The sequence below is a fragment of the Somniosus microcephalus genome, chromosome 1, assembly GCF_052327205.1.
Source record: "Somniosus microcephalus isolate GS21.2 chromosome 1, FLI_Smic_1.0, whole genome shotgun sequence".
Lineage (NCBI taxonomy): Eukaryota > Metazoa > Chordata > Chondrichthyes > Squaliformes > Somniosidae > Somniosus > Somniosus microcephalus.
In genome coordinates, this window is record NC_140987.1 from 336,803,894 (window position 1) to 336,826,057 (window position 22,164).

General features: G+C 49.3%; 1 pseudogene; it reads right to left on the bottom strand.

Annotated features, from left to right (window-relative positions):
* The window catches only part of LOC147124922 (sodium- and chloride-dependent neutral and basic amino acid transporter B(0+)-like), a 643,543-nt pseudogene that overhangs the window by 135,636 nt on the left and 485,743 nt on the right, over positions 1-22,164 (bottom strand).

A 22,164-nucleotide genomic window follows, 5' to 3' on the forward strand; every position in this document is an offset into this window, starting at 1 on the left:
TCGCCTTGTTCGGTTTCCCTAGCTATATTCATAGCGACAGGGGCTCATCCTTTATGAGCGACGAACTCCGGCAGTACCTGCTCTCGAGAGGTATCGCTACAAGCAGGACCACCAGCTACAACCTCCGGGGGAATGGCCAGGTGGAAAGGGAGAATGCGACGGTCTGGAAGGCAGTCCTTTTAAACTTGAAATCTAAGGGCCTTCCGACCTCTCACTGGCAGGAAGTCCTTCCTGCGGCGCTCCATTCCATTCGGTCACTGCTCTGTACAGCCACCAATGCTACCCGTCACGAGAGAATGTTCTTCTTCCCCAGGAAGTCCACATCGGGGATCTTGTTACCGACATGGTTGACTTCTCCAGGACCCGTCCTACTGCGGAAGCACGTGAGGTCCCATAAGACGGACCCCCTGGTCGAGAGGGTGAGCCTCCTCCATGCCAACCCTCAGTATGCTTACGTGGTGTACCCGGACGGGCGGGAGGACACAGTCTCCATACGAGACCTTGCACCTTCGGGTGCTCCCGAAACAGCTCCCTTGCCACCCACCACTACCCACACCTACCCCCAGTATGCTTACGTAGCGTACCCGGACGGGCAGGAGGACACAGCCCCCACACGAGATCTAGCACCTTTGGGTGCCCCTGAAACACTACCATTGCCATCCACCACTACCCACAACCCAACCCCGCTAGACGGCATGCCGCAGCCCCAGGACCCGTCATTGACCACCCAACCACTCAATGAGACGCCAGATTCAACGTTGGATGCTGCACCATCACCGCCGCCACCACGACGATCAGGACGGCATACAAGGCCACCTGATAGACTTACTTACATGAACCTTTAGTACACTTCACCCCGCCGGACTCAATTTTAAACAAGGGGTGAATGTGGTAAACCACTGTTATTGTTGTTGTTGTTGTTGTTGTTGTTACACACTGTTGTACCTATGCATGCCTCAACATGTCTCGGCTGGCTCCACCCACAGGCCCAGGTATAAAGGTGATTGACCTGCAGCCCCCTGCCTTCTTGGAACCCAGTCAACCACGAGAGGCATGCTCTGTTCTTTGCTAATAAAAGCCTTTGGTTACTCTCTTAACTCTCAGTCTTTTATGAGTAATTGATAGCGCATCAAGGGGAAAAGGGTGTGTTTGAGATGTAAGGGGGATGTACTTTTGGACGCTGGTGGTGGCTCAGGAAATTGAGCACAGACATCGAGGACAGGAGCTCAGGCTGGGAACGTCTGAGCAACGATACCTACCGGACCATCACGGGGTCACCGGGGGAAGTCACTGTGTGTTGGGAAAAATGGTGGGCCTACGACGAAGGGATGTACGTATGCCTATGGGGATCAGCCCAAGTATGCCCAACGGGGCTATCCATCGCCTTTGCCAGGTGGTGGCAGGACACGGGGTATGGGATGGAGTGGGATAAAAGCGGTGAAGCTTGAGTCACCCCTCGTATGCGAGTGCCCATCAATGCCATCGAGCTCCTGGCTCAGGTGGGGAAACCCCTACCCACGCCCAAACCCATTGACGCCCACGGATGTCCGACCACCACTAGGGGACCTGGGAATGGGTTGGTATTTGTACCAATGGGTAAGTTGGTGTACCAGGGAGTGCACTACGCAGTTGCATCTGTGGTTCTTAACCTGCGTTCTGCCCCCGGAAAACCGAGTTGCTGTTTCAGGCTCTGCTGAGGGAGATGTTTTGGGCTCCACGCTTCATGAGGGGGTGGCTATGACTGTGCACCTGAAGGAGATTGTTGCCCAGCTAGAGGCTCATGCTCGGGCGATAAACACCTTGATTAAGGAAGACTGCCTGGCCTCCGATCAGGCGGCACACAATGAGGTGTGTGTGCTCTATGGAGCCTGGTTGCTGGGAGAGGGCCGCAGTAACTTGGAAGACCTTAGGCAAGGTCGGGTCCCCTCCTGGATCAGCAACCGGCACCTGGGAGCACTACACCCCGATAGCCGCACCCTCAGCCCATGCCAGCTTCAAGTGGCGTCGGAGGACTATCCTGTCCCGGTTGACTGTGGGAAATCCAACCACACGATTATGGGTGTGGTTATGCGAATGCCAGTGATGGGGTCATCCGCCAGACCAGCACCCCTGTATCGTGTGGAGAATGTCGGGGTCATTCGTGGGGGGGTACATGTCCGTTTCACAACGGTCCCACCCTATGTCATTGTGCGGGAGCACACAGTGACGGGTACTGACCTGTCTGCTTGCCGTAGCCGGGGAGCACAGGTAATACTGTGTCCCCAGCACTTGAACGCCTTCAGGAGGTCACAATGTGGGTTTAGCACTGCTGGGGCAGAACCTATAAATTGCACGATGGAGGTAATGGCGCCTGGCCATGTGCCTCCACAGCTAGCATATGTAGGTGGTGGGACATATTGTGTCGCCACGACTGCCCACCGGTATAGGCACGGCCCGAGTGAGTGGTGTGATATACCGGACGGAAGCTTTTGCTTTAAACCTAGGACAGAAGTTCAAGTGGCCCAGGAAAGGATCATTCCAATCCCGGAACCCTCCACAATTCACCTCATGGTACAGCACAATGTAAGTGACTTGCAGAACTATGTTGCCCGGTTTGGGTACTCTATACCACTCTTACCTGAGAAACTCACTGCCTTATTGAAGACAGTGGACCTCAGTCAAAAACATTACTTCACCCTTGAACAGAAAAACAAAGACAGCTCTTGGGATTGCAGACATACAGTCACCAATGTGGTGGGAATGGGGAACAAGGGTAGATATCCCTGTCTGGCTTTGCGTGTCCTCCCACACGCTGGTAATTGTACAACTGGTCATTGTAGTGTATCTCATTATAAACACCTGCAAAGCTAGAAGAGCCCTCAAAGCACACCGGTATCTGAAATTATTCAACAAGCAGCAACAGAAGGACAGCCTAGTATAACCATGAGAAGAATGCCCTTTTGTTTCCAGACATTCTTTCCTTGTCGGAAAGAAAGAGGACCATTCTGATGCACTGTATCGCAGCACTACTCGCTCCCGGAGCTGGCTAATACCATACACTACGTAAGCTGTCAAAACTTATGTACGGCAGATCACACAGTACGAATTTCCGCCATCACAGATATATATCTTATAGCTGGGGGGAGCCCGGCTTTGCCAGGGCTGTTTTGGGCCGGGCGGTTTAAATCGAGTGCCAGGCTTTGGGGCCTCTCTGTGTCCCTCTGTGAATCTGGTGCCGGCAACATTTTAAATCGAGTCCCAGGCTTTTGGGCCCTGTCTGTGTCCCTTTGTGAATCTGCTGCCGGGCAACATTTCTACCTTTTAATACCTTGAAAGATGAAAGTGAAAGTACTTATAAAACATTTTTGGTAAATCTTATGTTATTTTTAAAAGAGATACTAACTTTTTCAAAGCTGGATGATCAAAGTAGTTTGAGCTGGAAGCTAAAGTAATGGCAGTGAAACAATGGCTGCCACATCCCTGAGATGAAAACGATTAGTCCCACCCACACACACACACACCGATTGGCCAACCATCAGGGGACTGTACTGTAGGATTGGTCAATCGTGACGGCACAGGAATGGTCGAACCTTGACGTCAGTCAATCAATGCTAAGTAGCAGATAATGAGTTTAATTTTGAAGGTTTTTTGCATAAGGCGCGAACAATTTTGGTCCGACCGAAAAGTAAATACGCTTACGACCGTCCCAGAAGCGTAAGCTTTCTTCAGAGGTAATGCGCGCGTAGGTACGCTCTATAACTTTCGAGCGCATAGCCGGACAGACGCACACATGAGGACAAACAGACAGAAGGACAGACAGACAGACAGATCGATTCCTTTATATATATACTAGCTGAAGTGCCCGGCAGTGCCGAGGCTTTTTCGAGGGCATGTTGTTGTTGGAAGAGAGAGAGAGAGCGACTGGGGGGAAGAGAGGGAGGGGAGGGGAGGGGGGGAGGGAGGGGAGGGGGAGGGGGAGGGGAAGGGAGGGCGGGCAGGAGGGGAGGGAGGGGGAGGGGGGAGGGGAGCGAGGGGGAGGGGGGAGGGGGTGGGGAGGGCGGGGAAGGGAGGGGGGGAGGGGGAGGGCGGGGAAGGGAGGGCGGGGGGAGGAAGGGAGGGAGGGGGGAAGGGAGGGCAGGGGGAGGGTGGTAAGGGAGGGCAGGGGGAGGGGAAGGGAGGGCGGGGGGGAGGGGAGGGAGGGGAAGGGAGGGCGGGGGGGAGGGGGGAGGGGGAGGGCGGGGAAGGGAGGGCAGAGGGGAGGAAGGGAGGGAGGGGAGGAAGGGAGGGCGGGCGGGGGGGGGAAGGGAGGGGGAGGGGAGGGGGGATGGAGGGGGGGGAGGGAGGGGAGGGAGGGCGGGGGGCGCCCCCCCGAGGGTCGCCCCCCCGAGGGTCGCGGCCCCCCCCCCGAGGGTCGCGGCCCCCCCCGAGGGTCGCGGCCCTCCCCCGAGGTGAAGACCGCCGATTGCGCGCGCAGCAGGAGCTGAGACGCGGCGTCTCTCTCGGCCGGCGGGCCCGGTTGCCAGGGCAACCGTGACGCTGACCAAGCCAGAGAGAGAGACGCCGCGTCTCAGCTGCTCCTGCTTGCGCGCGCGGCCCCCCCACCCCCCCGAGGGTCGCAGCCCCCCCCGAGGGTCGCGGCCCCCCCCCCCCCCCCGAGGTGAAGACCGCCGATTGCGGCTGTGCGAGACGTCCGGCGGGCCCGGTTGCCAGGGTAACGCTGGACGCTCTGCAAGCCCCGCCCTCCGGCCGAGGCAGAGAGAGACGTCTCAGCTCCTGCTGCGCGCGCACCCTAGCGGCGCTGCGCTGAGGCTCGGCCCTCCAGCCTTCGAGTGGGGCCGGGAGGTACCTAGCTCGGGCGTGGGTGCAGAGGAGACGCCGAGGCTTCTAGGCCTACCTGGAAAAACGGGGAAAGGTAGGAAAATTAATGAGATTAGATAAGTTAATTACTTTCTAAATCATTTTTTTAAAAAACAATATGTGTTTTAAAAGCAACTTTTTTTTTAAGACGCAGAAAGCGGGAAAAAAGAAAGGAAAAGTTTGGAATCAAGATGGCGGCGACTCACCTCGTTGAGAAGGATAAGGCCCGGCCACTCACGCACCGATTGGCCCGGCGGCACACGCCAGCAACCTGGCGTACGATTGGTCGAGCTCGAGGTCACTCTGTCGCTAATGAGCGGATAATGAGATGCTAATGAGCGGAACGTTGAAGGTTTTTGGGATACCGCGGGCGGGATTTTAGCCCGGCCGAAACGTAAATACGCTTAAAACCGTCTCGGAAGCGTAAGCTTTCTTTGGAGGTAACGCGCGCGTAGGTACGCCCTGTAACTTTCGAGCGCATAGCCCGACAGACGCACAGGCAATGACAGACAAAATGACAGACAGAATGACAGACAGAATGACAGACAGACAGACACACCGACCGATTTATATATATAGACTAGCTGAAGTGCCCGGTGGTGCCGAGGCTTTTTTTGAGGGCATGTTGTTGTTGGAAGAGAGAGAGAGAGAGCGACTGGGGGGGGGGGGAGAAGAGAGAGAGAGAGCGCGACTGGGGGGAAGAGAGAGAGTGACTGGGGGGTAGAGAGAGAGCGACTGGGGGGAAGAGAGAGAGCGACTGGGGGGAAGAGAGAGAGCGGGTGGGGGGAAGAGAGCGTGGGGGAAGGGAGGGCGGGGGGGTAAGGGGAGGGCGGGGGGAAGGGGCGTGGGGGAAGGGAGGGGGGAAGGGAAGGGAGGAGGGGGAAGGGAGGGGGGAAAGGGGCGGGGGGGAAAGGAGGGGGGGAAGGGAGGGGGGGGATGGGACGGGGGGAAGGGATGGGGGGAAGGGAGGGGGGAAGGGGGGGCGGGAGGAAGGGGCGGGGGAGAAGGGGGTCAGGAAGGGGAAGAGGGGGGGCGGGGGGAAGGGTGGTGGCGGGGGGGGGAAGGGAGGCGGTGGGGGGGGAAGGGGGGCGGGAGGAAGGGGAAGGGGCGGCGGGGGGGGAACGGGGGGGCGGAAGGTGTCCAGGCCAAGAGCCCCCGCTCTCCGAGCCCCGCCCCCCGGCCGAGTGCCCCGCTGTCCGAGCCCCGCCCCCCCCCCAGCCGAGCCCGATTGCGGCTCTGAGAGACGGCCGGCGGCCGAGCCCCACCCCCTCCCGCCGAGCGCAGAACAGAGACGCCGCGTCTCACCTGCTCCTGCTGCGCGCGCACCCTGACCCTCGTGGCTGACGCCGTTGCCCTGGTAACATGACACGGCGGGGGCGGGGGGAGGTGAGGAGCTTAGCAGAAGCGCAATCACCTAGCTCGGGACTGGCTGGGCAAGAAAAGCGCAGGCTTTCAGGCCTAAGAAAAAAACGGGGAAAGGTAGGAAAAAGAATGTTCAGGTTAGGTTTATAAATGAGTGATTTTTTAAAAAACAATTTAATAAATTCAGTTTTATTTTGGTGGAAATGTATATTTGAAAAGAAAGACGCAGAAAGCAGGAAAAAGAATGGAAGCAAGATGGCGGCGACTCACCTCGGTTCAGAACGATAAGGCCCGGCCACACACGCACCGATTGGCCCGGTGGCACACGCCAGCAACCCGGCGTACGATTGGTCGAGCTCGAGGTCACTCTGTCGCTAATGAGCGGATAATGAGATGCTAATGAGCGGAACGTTGAAGGTTTTTGGGATACCGCGGGCGCGATTTTAGCCCGGCCGAAACGTAAATACGCTTAAAACCGTCTCGGAAGCGTAAGCTTTCTTTGGAGGTAACGCGCGCGTAGGTACGCCCTGTAACTTTCGAGCACATAGCCCGACAGACGCACACGCGATGACAGACAGAATGACAGACAGACAGACAGACAGAATGACAGACAGAAGTACCGATTTATATATATAAGATAGATAGATAGATAGATACTGTATGGATATGGTGAAAACTGTACAACTTTGCAGGAAAGGACGCAAGGAACACACGCGGCATGGGGTATTTTGTTATGCTCTACGTATTGGAAAAATGTAATACCTTGTTTTGATGTATACCTGAAAGGGAATATGATTATTTTTATTTTTTTTGTTTGTTTTTACACTAACTTTGTAAGGGTTATTAGTTAGAGTAAACAATGGGGATGACTGACACTTGGTAGGCCTTTGGATTTTCTTAAATGCCAATTGACACATCCCAGCTATACCCGGTTGTGTCAAGATGGGGGACTGTCGGGTTCGAAAATCCACAACCACATTTTACCAAAAATTGGATTGCCCTATACAGTTTAAAACCAACATTTTCGGCCAAGGCAGAGGTCCCGACAAGCAGGCTGGGATATGCCTGGGACATCCGAATACAGGGGACTGTGGCTCAGAGGCGAGCCATAGATGTCGGCCAGTCGAAGCAGAGTGCATTCTCAAAGGCCAATCAGGGGACTGAGTCAGACCTGAAGCGAGGATACCCCCGGCTAATGGGGACCACCCGGTCTGGGTTTGAATATGTGGCTCACCCCTAATCGGGCTATGAATACAAGCCATCATCACCTTAATCAACTCGGACTAGGGACAATAGTCTTGGGATCACTACAGTTAAGAGGTGGCCCAAACTAATCAAGTCCCAGGGTTGACACAATGGGGCAGCAGACTTGGAGGAGCCGATGTGCACTCAAAACAATACACCTGTCCTCACACCTACCTGTATAAATATGGAACACAAGAAGGACCAACGCTGAGAGAGAACTATTATCAGAAGAACGAACAGGAGAGCGAGTTAAGACGCTGAGGGAAAAGACGAGCCCGGGAGGGACGAGCTGGGGCGTACTAATATCTAAAGAACTCCAACCGCGCTGAGGAGAAGATCTACCATCAGGCCCCAGGCTCAATCGGTATACTGAAGGTGTACTCCACTACCAGACGGCGCAACATCGCCGCAAGAAGCCGTACCGTATACCGACTCCCGTTCCGGGGACCTCGACAAGAAGACACCAACGACCAAAATGGCTGTGGAAGACGGCATTCACTTCAGTCATTTCGGGAACCCTTTCCATCAAGCACAAACCAACCAACAACAACCGACCAAAAGTGCAATCAACAAAACCAAACTTCGAGAAAACCCGACCAGACGCAGCAAGGTCCTCTCCGAGTTTCGGGGTACGGTGGACCCCGAGGCACAGGTCGAATTCCGATGACAACATCAACAACAACAACCCAACAACCGCACTCAAAATTCCATCTGTCAAGGGAGGAGGCTGTGAGTATAATCCAAGGGCCTGCAACTGTCAGTCTAGTTTAGGTAGGAAAGTGGGTTGGTGGGATTGGACTTGGTAAAGATAAAACTGTGTAAACATTCTCGTTGTGTCCGTTCTCTCTCATATTTTATTTATAGTTATAAATGTGTGTGTGTGTTTATTACGTTTGTGGTAGAACTTACCTTGGCAAATAAAATGGGTTGTCACCTGTTCTTTTTCCAAGGACTACTTGTCTCCGAGTGTCTATTTAAAGTGCATCGTTCTCCACCCAAATTCTGGAGTTAGAACCAGATAGGGGCATTAGGGCACTTCGAGCCCACCAAACAAGGGAACAGCAGACTAGGGAAAAGAGAGAGGACTCCAGGAGCACTTGGGCTCAGGAGTACCCCACAGATTAGGTATAAACTGTGCGGGTCGCCACCGTATTTAAGTCCTCCTCTATAAGCTGTTGTTCTCTATCTCCGTAGAGGCTGTTTAGTGACACCCGACCTGCAGGCTAACATAAGCTGCGAGGGTATAAAGGAGATCGAGGCCCAATACATCAACATGCACTAAAGACCCCTGCAATTGGGCAGAGCAGAGCTCCATCCCCCTACAGTGGCTCCTGCTTGGTGAGTGGCTCCTGCTCGGTCTGTGGATCGGTGAGTGGATTCTGCTTGGTGAGTGGCTGCTGCTCGGTGAGTGGCTCGGTGAGTGGATTCTGCTTGGTGAGTGGCTTGGTGAGTGGATCCTGCTCAGGGAGATACTCAGAGTGGATCCTGCTTGGTGAGTGGCTCGGTGAGTGGATTCTGCTCGGTGAGTGGATCCTCTCGGTGAGTGGCTCGATGAGTGGATCCTGCTCGGTGAGTGGCTTGGTGAGTGGAGCCTGCTCGCTGAGTGGATTCTGTTCGGTGAGTGGCTCAGTGAGTGGATCCAGCTCGGTGAGTGATTCGGTGAGTGGCTCCTGCTCGGTGAGTGGCTCCTGCTCGGTGAGTGGCTCCTGCTCGGTGAGTGGCTCGTTGAGTGGATCCTGCTCGGTGAGTGGCTCGTTGAGTGGATCCTGCTCGGTGAGTGGCTCGGTGAGTGAATCCTGCTCGGTGAGTGAATCCAGCTCGGCGAGTGACTCGGTGAGTGGATCCTGCTCGGCGAGTGGATCCTGCTCGGTGAGTGAATCCTGCTCGGTGAGTGAATCCAGCTCGGCGAGTGACTCGGTGAGTGGATCCTGCTCGTTGAGTGGATCCTGCTCGGTGAGTGGTTCGGTGAGTGAATCCTGCTCGGTGAGTGAATCCAGCTCGGCGAGTGACTCGGTGAGTGGATCCTGCTCGGCGAGTGGATCCTGCTCGGTGATTGGATCCTGCTCAGTGAGTGGATTCTGCTCGGTGAGTGGCAGATTCAATGGATGATCACCCTTTGATGATCCGAGGTGCGGGGTGGGGTGGGAGTGGAGTGCGAAGGTTGCTTCTGTGTCATCTGAAATGTACAGAGGTCTACTGTGCTGCATCCTGCTGTTTGTGAAGATGAGAAATGTTTATGTACGTTGAAGATTATTTTGTGGACTGTTCTGTGTTTGATATGTGGAGTGTTATATTTAGGGTGAGAGAGGAGGGTGGGCGAGGAACTGTCAGGAAACTGCATCTTGGAGAATTTTCTTGCTGTAATATGTTTCGGTAGAATGTGATTGAAATTGAGCTAATATTTTGTGTAATATGATTGGTGAATAATGAAAGGAGGAAATAGCCATAATTAGACTGGATTATTAAAAAATTAGGGGAGAAAAACAGAGTTAACCATTGCGGGAGAAGAAAAGACACTGAACCAACGAAGAAGAAAATTGGTAAATAGTCTTTACAGTCAGTGCGTAGACGATGGGGTTTTCTTTTAATTAGCTTGAGATGTGGGCATCGCTGGCAAACATAGAAACATAGAAGATAGGAGTAGGAGTAGGCCATTCGGCCCCTCGAGCCTGCTCCGCCATTCAATGAGATCATGGCTGATCATCCAAATTCAGTACCCTGTCCCCGCTTTCTCCCCATATCCCTTGATCGCTTTAGCCTTAAGAAATATATCCAACTCCTTCTTGAATATATTTAAAGACTTGGCCTCAACCACCTTCTGTGGTAGAGAATTCCACAGGTTCACCACTCTCTGGGTGAAGAAATTCCTCCTCATCTCTGTCCTAAATGGCCTACCCCTTATCCTTAGACTGTAACCCCTGGCTCTGGACTCCCCCCGCCATAACTTCTATGTATTTCTACGTCTGGACAATGTCTGATTGTTTATTCGACCTTTTCTCTTAAATGTGAGACACTGAAATAGTTACAGAACAGGCTCCAGATGTACATCGTGTAATTGACTGGCAGTATATTATGTGTTGGCTCCAAGCGAGTGGAACCAGTCCCAGCTGGCCTGGCCCTGCGGGGTTCGCAAAGGTCAAATCCACCGACTGTTGCTGGCCTGTAGCCGAAGATCACAGAAGGACAGAGAAACAGAGAAACAAACAGCAACATGAGGATCACAGGCACAAAACAGATACAGAGCAGATACTCGGGTGAGCAACGAAATGGGAGATCCACCAGTTGTATATTAAAAATAGCAGGTGGGTTATAACAGAGTGTGCAGTACCAGTTATGCTTGTAGATGGTGCTGTGATGGGTAATTAGAATGATAACCAGGTAACATTACATCAAAACATAGTTTACATATCCAGCCTGGCTATTCAAATATCCTGGACACTGGGAGCAGCTGCAGTCTGTGTCTGACAAGTAAACACTCTGCTCGAGTATTTCCCTCCCACCCCCATTCTCCCCTGTTACACTCTGCTTTTAAACGCTACTCTCACCGGACGTGTCTGGGGATTCTTACCTGACACATAAACATCACGCAGAACTCGCTGTGTTATTCATGAGGCACAGGTGGAGTGAGGGAGGATCTGAATACCTCAATACACAGCACAACCCACCCCACACTGTGTCGCAAAATCACCACAGTGGCAATGGAGCATCGGCGAGGTGGATCATGGAGTGGGAGTCGTTTCTCCTGGTCTTCTGCCCTGTAATGGCAGCGATGGACCTCCCGTGGTAATCCAGGAGTCTACCATGTGTGTGCTCACTGATGCTGCTGGGAACTCATTATACAAAGGGTACCACGAGCTGAATGTCCAGATTGCGTGCGACCAGATGTGAAGAATTCTTCACATGAATGCCAGATTTACTAGAAGTTTCTGTGATCCTCAGGAACTTTGCCCTCCTGGAGCTCTTCAAGGACGATTGTCAAGTCAGCTGAAGGTTCTTGGGTGACGAGACATTCCCATTGCTGCCATCAGCAATGACCCTTCCTGAGTTTCCAGTACAACAGCTGGTGAGTCCGACAACAATGCACAGATCAGGAGGGGCTCTGTAATATGTTCCAATATGCTCCTCCCCCACATTCAAAAATAATAGAGCATGAAATAAGTGCAGATTTTCCTCTTTAGTACAAGGATAACAAAAGTGACCATAAGCCATTCTTCCTCACATAATGGCGCACCTGGTTTAATTCTGCCTTTCTTTCTCTTATCCTAGGGCTTCTCCTGGATGCAGCCTAAAAACCAATTACATGAGGTGGTTGTCTGTTCCGATGCTGCAAAAGGTTCGTGGCACAGAGGCAACCCTGCTGTCATGTCACCTGGCTCCTGGGAGGGAGCCACAGCTGGCTGCACCTCTGGATCTTGTGCCTGGGCAGCCTGGTGTTGCCTCCTGTGTGCCACTGGCCTGCTGCTTTGAGGGGAAGAACAGATTTCTGCTATATATCTAGGGGCTTCATGTAGGTCATCTCTAGCCATCACCATTTTACTGGGTCCTGGATCTGTGTCCCCACTGATCAAGGGGGCCGGCTGGTCTAATGCCAGTTATCAGGACCTGGGAGACAGCAGCCTGCGTACCCCATGTCTGAAATCCAGTACGCAGTTTTGTCTAATTGACCCTCTACTGCTACAAGGGCGACAGTCTGTGCTTCCTTGGACTGACCGGTCTCTGGCCGGTTCTGACGTGGGACAGTGAACTGATTCTAGTGAAGCTTCAAATGCTCCATTGATGCTGTAATGTAGGGAAAGCCTCCTTGATATGTCCACAAATGAGGGCTGTAATCTACAGAATCAGTGGCTCCATATCCTGAGAGACTGAGCTCAGAGCCTGCACAAAGGTCTGATGTTCCTCAATTGTCCTACTTTCAGGTGATTAGCCATGTGCTCTTGGTCCCCTGACTCTGAAGTCGTGGGAAACTTTCTCCTTTGCCTTGACTGAGAAAGTGGCAGATCGTCCCCCACTCACCACACAACCGTCTCCTTTGTGCTCTGTAAGTCACCCGGTGCAATAACCTCACTTGCACTATGTAATTCCCCCGGGTGAAAGTGTCTGAGCTGGTGTGGGGGTCACGAAAGGAGGTTTCCTGGGGGAGAGATCGGGGATTTTTTGGGCTTCTCACAGGAAAAGGGCAGTGCTGATAATACAGCCCAAGGAACCATTCATGGGGGGCATCTGGTTCCTTCCAGGCTGCTGCTGGATACATAAGCAACATCTCACAGTTTGCAATACACTTTTGCATAAGGTAGTCACTGAGGCTGCTGTACAAAGATAGACAGCTTTATCTCATTCCCACTTGCCAGAGACAAGCAGGTGGAGTGAGCACAAGGGGTTGCGTGGATTGCAGCCTTCCTCAAAGTGCAGGATGCCATTGACTGCTCACACATTGCCTTGCATGTGCCTGATGTGAACTCGGCCACTTTCATGAAGCAAAAGGGATTCCACTCCCTCAATGTACAGCTGGTGTGTGACCACAGACTGGGCATCATGCAGGTTAATGCCCGTTATCCTGGCAGTCACGGTACTGCGGCAGGCCTCTGCATCACCACGGCAACTCGAAGGGTGGCTACTGGGTGATGAGGGTTATCCACTTATGACATGGCTCATGACTCCAGTCCAGAACACCCACACACATGCACAGCAGGCCTATAATGTGAGCCATGCTGCCACAAGGAACATTATAGAGCTCACCTTCGGCATCCTCAAGCAACGCTTCCACTGCCTGGACTGCTCTGGAGTAGCCCTGCAGTACTCAGCTGAGCAGGTATCAAGACTTGTGGTGGTAAGCTGCGTGCTCCACAACCTAGCCATTATGAGTGAACAGCCCGAGTCACCACCTATCAGGCAAGAAGCTGAGGAGCAGCAGCATGAGGAGGAGGGAGTGCAAGAGGAAATAGAGCAACACTAAGAGGAAGTGAGGGTGCATCGTAGACAGCCCCTTTCTGCCTGGGCTCTACATGGTCAAGTAATTAATGAAGGATACCAGTAACCTTAAGTACACCTCCCCATTCACCAACAGTCACACGCTCCTTACCTTTCCTCTATGAATGACCATCACGAGTGAGGTCATTGAACTTTTTGCGACACTACATCCAGGTCCTCGGGGCTTGAGTCCTGGCCTTGTATGCCATGGCTATCTGGTCACACTGCCTTCTGAGAGTTTGTCTGGAGGGCCTCCTAGCCCCCTGTGGATAAAGCACATCTCTCCTCCTCTCCATCTGCTCAACCAAGGCCTCCACTTGACCGTTGGAAAATCTTAGAGCCTGCTCTCTCCCATGTTGAGCCATTATCAAGTCTTTTTCCATGTCTGAATGAGTTCCACATGACTTACACCACCTGCTCCGGCCACAATGCTCCTCCCTTTTAAGAGATGCAGGCTAGCTTTAAGTGGTGCTAGCCGCTCACAATTTCGGGCCCCCTGCTAAGCCATGCAGCCACTCAACAGTGGGATTAGCACTGGCTGCACGCTCCAATCATTTTAATTAGAAGGCAGCACGAAGTTGGCGTGTGATGTAAGCCCCCAAAGTGCGGACCAAGTGATATACATGGTCGACGTCACCAGCTTGTTGTAAAAAAGACAGACCCAATAATTGAAGTCAAAACGTTTTATTCAGGCCTGGGGAGATAATGCTCTTGCGTCCCCACACAAGGCTACACACTCCACCGAACCTCTTGAGATTCACACAGTTATACACATTTTGCAAGACCTCCTACTTCAGAGATCCAATCAATTTAAAAGTCTATACATTAATCACTAACTAGGTGTGTCTAACTCATACAAAATAGCCTATAGCATAAGTTTCACTTTTACTGAAGGGGCATGTAGACCCTCTGATTTCTTGGAAATGAGTCATCCAGGTCATGTGATTTCTGGGAAACGAGTCATTCTCTCTCTTGACCACTACTAAGTTTCGTTTTTCCAGAAAAGGGTTATGTCAGTGTCTCTTTTTGTAAGTTTCATCTCTCTAAACTGATATGGTCATTTCTGCAATTAAACATACGAATAATTAGTACATTTCATCTTTAAACACTCTGTGGCCGAAATTGCGTTCTACTAAACGTGCCCTGTTACGCTCAATTTTAATCTTACTTCAGTCCCCCCTTTTGACCTTTTGGACAACTGTTCCAAAACAGGTCAACATGTCTTTCCACTGCCTGGTGTCTGCCAAAGCGTGCATTCCCTGGCCTTCTACCAGTCTAGGTTATACATGTATATATCCTATCGATTTGGAGGCCGACTTCCCCCCGTGGTATGGTGGTCTTTCCTTTACGGTGGGCTTTCCTTTAGGGTGGTCTTTCCTTTATGCACTCTGTCCGGCGTAACCATTCCCGGGGCCCCTTAGACCCTGCACTAATGGTTGAGGCTTTCTGCTCAAGCCTGTCCCTCATTCCCACTTTGGGTGTGTGACGTGCCAATTCGAGACTGTCATCACACACCAATCCTCATTCACCACCCTCCTTCTGCCACCCGCCTTCCACCACCTCCATCTTACGGTTGGCCGGCCCGGTCCTTAATTACCATGCCCAATTAATCCCTCATAATCTCAGGGCTTCCTGTCACATCTTACACCATTTGCCTTGGAGAGGCGGGGGAGTTGTCCATTCTTAACTTCGCTACCTGCCCCTCCTCAGGCTCGACTTCTTTCACCGCACCAATTTCGGCCTTACTCATTCTGGTACAGAGGCACTGGAGAAATAAAAATACACAATATATCATAATAACAATCAGGAGGAATATCATTATGCCTTGTATCACTGAGGTGCCCAAAGTCCCCGACCATCCTGATCCCCAATTATCAAAATATGAGTAAGTGGGGGAGTTTCCTCTAATGTTGTACTAATGTCTTTTTGTTGTCTCTTTAAGCCTTCTTCTATTTTATGATAATACTTTAAAATTTCATTCGTGTCCTGCCGTAACTTCTGCCAAGCTTCCTCTAACTTAGGAATTGCCTTGGGCTCTGGTATGACATAAGTTTAAACCCTTTTCAGTAAGTCTCATATTATCAAATGACCAGGTTTTCCTATCTGTATAGGTATCTTTAGACCAAAACAACGGTTTGGTTGGGGAATGGTACAAGCCATATCTTGATATTCATATTTCTGTTCAATTGTGGTGACACAACAGGTCCCATTGTTCCTTGGTGCTACCCAGGTCCGGTGTATCCCCCTTGGGTGTACCTCGAGGGTGCAATTGGTAATTTTCGCAACTCCGCACTCGGATGTGTCTCCCTCGGTGGGGGTGTGTGTGCACACCCATGTCCTTCCCTTGTGGTGGCACCCGTCCACTACCACCCCCCTTTAGGTTTCATCCTTCTGATTATTATCTTCATCCCTTTCCCAAAGCGCCTTGGTAGGGACATCATGATATTTAACCCACTTTCCCTTTGTACTTCTCCTATATTAATCACATCGTATAGGGGTTGTCCCCCTTCTGGGAATTGTGGGATGGCCAGTACAAAGCCAATCATCTTAGTCCATGGGGTCAGACAATCGCCTGCCCGGTATACTTGTCCCATTTTACATCCTTTGCATAGGCTTTTATTTGTGTCAATCCAAGGTTCCAGATCCTCATTAGTAATCCAATCAGGGATCTGTCCATTATTTATTTGCCTCATGTTATGCTGAGCATTCGACAATAGCCATGAGCCCTACGTGGCACATATTAGTTTCTTATCGGTTTGGCGAGAAGCATTATTAAGTCTATCAATAATTGCATTGATTGTTTCTGCATGGGGGGCTACTATCTCTTCCACCCCCGACAATTGCATTATTGTTTGGTTTCCCTGCCAGTGTCAATTGCTGGCTATTTCCAGTAGCTTGTTTTAGTAACTTCTCTATTTTTGCTTGTAATTTTTCTACTCCTTCGTTTACTCCTTCTATGTCCAAGCTATTAACTGTTGCTAACCCGGCTGCATACCCTGCTCCGGTCGTTTCCAATACTCCCCGTTTCTTACATCTTTGTAAGATAGATTTTTTTCCTGTGGATCCTCTAATTGTTTTACCCACAGGGAGTTCCAGGTTTGTTTTGTATCTCAAAAGTACTCATATTAATGGCAAGCTTAGTAACTCTATGTGCTACACTAAAATACACCTCATCCTGTGTTCTCCTTATTACTAATCCCCCTCGATAATGGCAATACTTATGTTCATCCCTAGGATCAAGGCGAGGACGCTCCATCTCATTCCGGACGTCCAATGTTCCTGTAATTACAAAAAGGGGCTGGTCGTCACCAGCCAGTTAGAATTATTCTGCTCTTATCCATTTTATCAGTTCAAAATGCTGTACATCGGGTTCATTTCTTGTTCTGTGGCTCTGTCCCCAGACATACCTGAAGATGCAAACTATGGCATATAATATTATCATCATACACAGCCCATTATCATCATACACAGCCCTGTCATTGATATATGTAGTAACTCCCCTTCCCATTCTTTATATCTTCTAGTATACTCCTCACTCTGTCAAAAAGGGCACCATCTCTGGTTTACTCATTGTCTTTCTTATATATTTTTAACTGAGTCCAGTGTTTCCACCTTCCTTTACCCATTCCAGACCCATCTACATGAGCACATGCATCACTATTCATTAATACTTCATAAGGTCCTGACCATCTGGGTGCTAGCCCTGGTTTGGCTGGTATTATTTCTGCTATCACTTTGTTATCTATTGCTAAGACCTCCTTCTGGTCGTCCCGTGTATCCTGTTCTCGGTCCCATATAATCTGTTGGTCTTTGGCCTCATGTCTCTAACTATCTGTCCAGATTTATCTTTGGGTAACAGGACAGCCTCCCAAGCAGTCTCCCGGCCGTTTGAGATGGTGCTGCAATTAGTTTATAAGATAACTTCCATTTATCGAATCCTAATTTTCCTTCTATCACTGTGGGGAAATATCAGCTTAACATTAAGAAACTTAAATTTAATAATGTCCAATATCTTTAAATTCTATTCAGTAATACTGAAGTTGTTGCTTGGTGAACTCAAACAGCTGTCAGTGGAAAGGGTTAACTACTTCACAGGCTTTTGAAGGTGGAGCTAAACATTATTGCGTCACTTCACGCAATCCAAAAAACATCCCTGACTGAAAGACAGTTGTGGTTTCACACTTTGATTCAACATGAACATTTGGGCTTCATTGGTCAGATTCCCTCTCTCAGTTGCTCGTTTAGCTGCCCATCCTCTTCTGTGCTTTAATTTATTATTACGCACTCTTTGGGTAGGAGAGAGGTTCCTACTCATTCCTTGATTATATTCTTGTCTCTTATGGGTCTTCCTCCTGGTGTCACATATCCCTGCCTACTCCCGTTATCATGTAATCAGACACCACCCCAAAGGCATTCCGACTATCTATATAGGTTTACACTTTTTCCTTTGGCTACCCCCCTTTGATCAAATCCTGTATAGGCTGGGCCATTTCTACTTTGTTTCCCGGGTCTGTCTGTTTGCTTAACTTATAATCTGGGGGCCAGTACACTTGATTCGCTTTAGGGTCGACTAAAGCTCCTACTTCTCGCAGTATATCTATCCCTAGAATTGTTCCTTTGGTGTTCTCGCATACCCACAACTGTGTAGATATTATTATACATCCAATTTCTAGTAAGACTGCTTCGCTCTTATAAGTCCTGATTCTTCGTCCACCGATTCCTGCTATACTAACTGAAAGTTTAGTTTGGGGTAAGGGTAAGTCTGTCAATGAGATTGTGGCTCCTGTGTCTATTAACATTTTTCCACTGTCGGCCCCCTACCAATACGTCAACAAACATCCTCGGATCCCCCTCCCCTCTCTGGCGCGGTCCCCTCCTGTTGCCATCCCTAGAAGCTTGCGAGCAATCAAAGCACGCAGCCAGTCCTAATGCCCCTCCCATCTGTTTTTGGGCATTTGTCTCTTCCCTTGTGTCACTATGTATCCTAGGTTGACTACTTCATCCTTCCCTACCTATACCTTTCTAAGGTTTAACTCTAGTCCCGCCTTCTATACGGCTCCCAGTACCATAGTCAATTAAACATTGTAGAGGGACCTGCCACTATCGGATATTCTTGCGGGGTGGAATTATCTTATTCAATTCGGACTACACCAATTTACATCAACCAGAATTTCACTGTGGCCACAATGAAAGTCTGGTTTTAACAGATTAATTTACCTCATAACTCCAAGGTTAGATCTTGGACTGAAACTTAATCTTTCATTAAACAAACTTTTTGTTGCTCTTCTCAGTTTTTACACGCCAGCTTAACTTAAATTGTATTGGCCCAGAACTTGGTGTCGGGGGCTTGCCGCGCGTGCAAGCCCCCGATCTGCACTCACCCTGCGCGCTGACATCTGAAGCCCGGGCCTGCTTGCATTTCCTGTCACAGGCCCGGTTCAGATGTCAGCACGCAGTGCTTACCTGATCCAGCGGCGTAGTTAGTGCGATGTGCCGGCTGGGATCAGGTGAGCACTGTACAACCAATCAGGGGAGGGGAAGGTTCATTCATGAGTTTGAGAGTAAGAACTGTCAAACTCATGAAAACTACGGGGGCCCAAAACACTATTTAAACTTTAAATAAAAATTTTAAAAACATCCCAATCATTAAATTAAGTATAAATAAGTTTAAAAAAATAATTTAAACAATAATTTTTTTTTTGAAAAAAATAAAATTTTAATAAAAAGGGCCTAAAACTAAACTTACCTTATTGTAGATTCTTTAAAATAATAAACCTGTGGGAAAAAAATTCTAAATTGCACTAAAACACCACTTACCTGTAAAAATAAATACTTACGCGTGCTTTTTACAAGCGTAAAGACCGGAGGCCTTTACACATGCGCAAATCCCCCAAAACAGAGGAAATCCAAGACGCACGCGCTGCCCCCTACAGCGCATGCACTAGCCTCTTCAACTCTTGGGTTAGAGGAGAGGAAATGCCGGTTTTCAGCGCATGCGCTGTGCATGCTGAAAACCGGCATTTCCTCTGGCCAGACGCGTGAGTACCCCTTCCGTACTCACGCGTTTGGGGAGGAATTACTGCCCCAATAGGTTTTTTTCCATTCTGAGGGCACAATCTTATTTGCACATTCTGAAACTTCCAAAATCCAAGACAAGACAAAAGGGTTAAATGCTTTTCTTTAACACAGAGAAGTGGGTGGAGCTACAACACACAGCAGACATTTCTTTTTTTTCCTAAAGGACAGATTTTCAGACAAAGGAATATTGTAACCTCTTAAACATTCCTAATCAGGAAACATTCACACTTTAACACACATTTTCAGACAAACTGTAATTCCAGCATATGACTAAGGTTCCTTTCACTCAGCAAATCTCGTGTTTTACTTGTCTTGGTACAGATGCTAATAACTTCCATGTTGGTAAAACTTTAAGTTTATCTTTTCCTTCCTTTTTAAATCGGTGACTCAACAGCTTTCCCTAGTTTCCAAATCCCTGTTTGTTTGTTTTTTTCCCTGCTGGGGTTTCAAATTGGTTCGCCTGCAAATTAGATCTTTTTCCTTCTTTATCTCTCCCTTCTGTTTCAATTCCATACATTATCTGTTGCCTCTTTATCTTTAGCTCCTCCCCCACCAAGCCTTTGGCTCTCTGCACTGTTTATTTTTATCTGCCAGGAGTCGGGTTATAGAATCCAGGTCCAGTCATAACTAACTGCTATGTTTAATGCTTAATTCACGGTATTGGTGAATTAGGTTTATACACTACGTTGTTCACCCCTATCGCGTTATTCTGATTAATTGCTCACTTCCTGTCAATCACTCTGTTTCGTTAAACACACCAACCCTTTAGTCCCGAGGTTTTGAGTTTTAACCTCTTTGTGACTGTAGGGGTTTTATTTCATTCACTCACTAAGGTGCACCCATTCATTCATTTGTTGAGGTTTCGCCGCCTCTCGGCTGAAAGGATTTCCCGCCTCCCCGGGGTAGGGGTCTTTCCGCCCCTCTCGGTTTGCCGCCATTCGGCTAAAAGGATTTCCCGCCTCCCGGGGTAGGGGTCTTTCCGCCCCTCTCGGTTTGCCACCACTCGGCTTAGGGAACACCCTTCCCCTAACTGCAGTTTACTTTTTAACCGCCTTCAATTAAAGGTGTCTTTCTTTTTATGTTCTTTTATACGTCGATTCTGACGATTAACCTCTAATTTTACAGGTGGTAATTAAAACATACTCACCCGTCTTAGGTTAACGCTGTCCGAGAGTCTTGTTCAGATCGCGTATCCCATCCTCGTCGCCAATTGATGTAAGCCCCCAAAGTGCTGACCAAGTGGTATACATGGTCGACGTCACCGGCTTGTTGTAAGAAAGACAGACCCAATAATTGAAGTCAAAACAGTTTATTCAGGCCTGGGGAGATAATGCTCTTGCGTCCCCACACAAGGCTACACACTCCACCGAACCTCTTGAGATTCACACAGTTATACACATTTTGCAAGACCTCCTACTTCAGAGATCCAATTGATTTAAAAGTCTATACATTAATCACTAACTAGGTGTGTCTAACTCATACAAAATAGCCTATAGCATAAGTTTCACTTTTACTGAAGGGGCATGTAGACCCTCTGATTTCTTGGAAATGAGTCATCCAGGTCATGTGATTTCTGGGAAACGAGTCATTCTCTCTCTTGACCACTACTAAGTTTCGTTTTTCCAGCAAAGGGTTATGTCAGTGTCTCTTTTTGTAAGTTTCATCTCTCTAAACTGATATGGTCATTTCTGCAATTAAACATACGAATAATTAGTACATTTCATCTTTAAACACTCTGTGGCCGCAATTGCGTTCTACTAAACGTGCCCTGTTATGCTCAATTTTAATCTTACTTCAGCGTGCTACCTGCATCACATTGAGTGGGCGCGGGTTAATCCCACATCGCGATCCCTATGCCCGTTTTCGGGGGCTATCGAATTTACCCCCAACACTTCTTACCAATTAGTTTGAATTGAAGGAAGATTTCTCTCAAACTATACTTTAAATCAATCTAAATATGAAGCACAATTACACTGTGAGGATAACATTTTTTGCAAGTTTATCCACAGTGCAAAACTGGCACTAAATAGGCGACATCACTCGGAGAGGCCGCAGGACAGCTGGTATGGGCAATGGGATAATGACACGCTGGTGCAACATCTTCCAAGGGTGGTTCTCAGGCACATTGTTGGGGCAGAGTAGAGGGTTATTTGCTCTGCAGATAACTGTGATAAAAACTGTGGCCTTAAATGGAAACTGCCCCTTTCCCCAGCACTGACATCGCTCACCCTAATGAAAAGAAATCACAAAATCTCAGATCGAAAACACAAGTACTGAGCAAAATGTGATACATTTTATCAATCTGGATTCTAAAGGAATTAAAAGGTTTTAAATAAATAACACCAATTTACAGTATTTCCCTTTTAAACACCATTAATTGAACCACTTCAATCGTATCCACTGTTTAGGTTTCGGTTTGGCTTTCATTGCCTACCCAGAGGCTCTTGCACAGTTGCCGTGGGCACCTTTATGGTCCATTTTATTTTTCTTCATGCTGGTCACTCTGGGAATCGACACTCAATTTGCAGCTTTAGGTAAGAAGGACATTACTTCATTTAACCAATCACTTTCCACTTTTATAAAAGGAAGTTATATAAAGTATTCAGTTTACAATATAAGGTGAGAAATTACTGTTGGTGATGTTAGTGGAGGAATGCTCAATGTGTTTGTGTATCA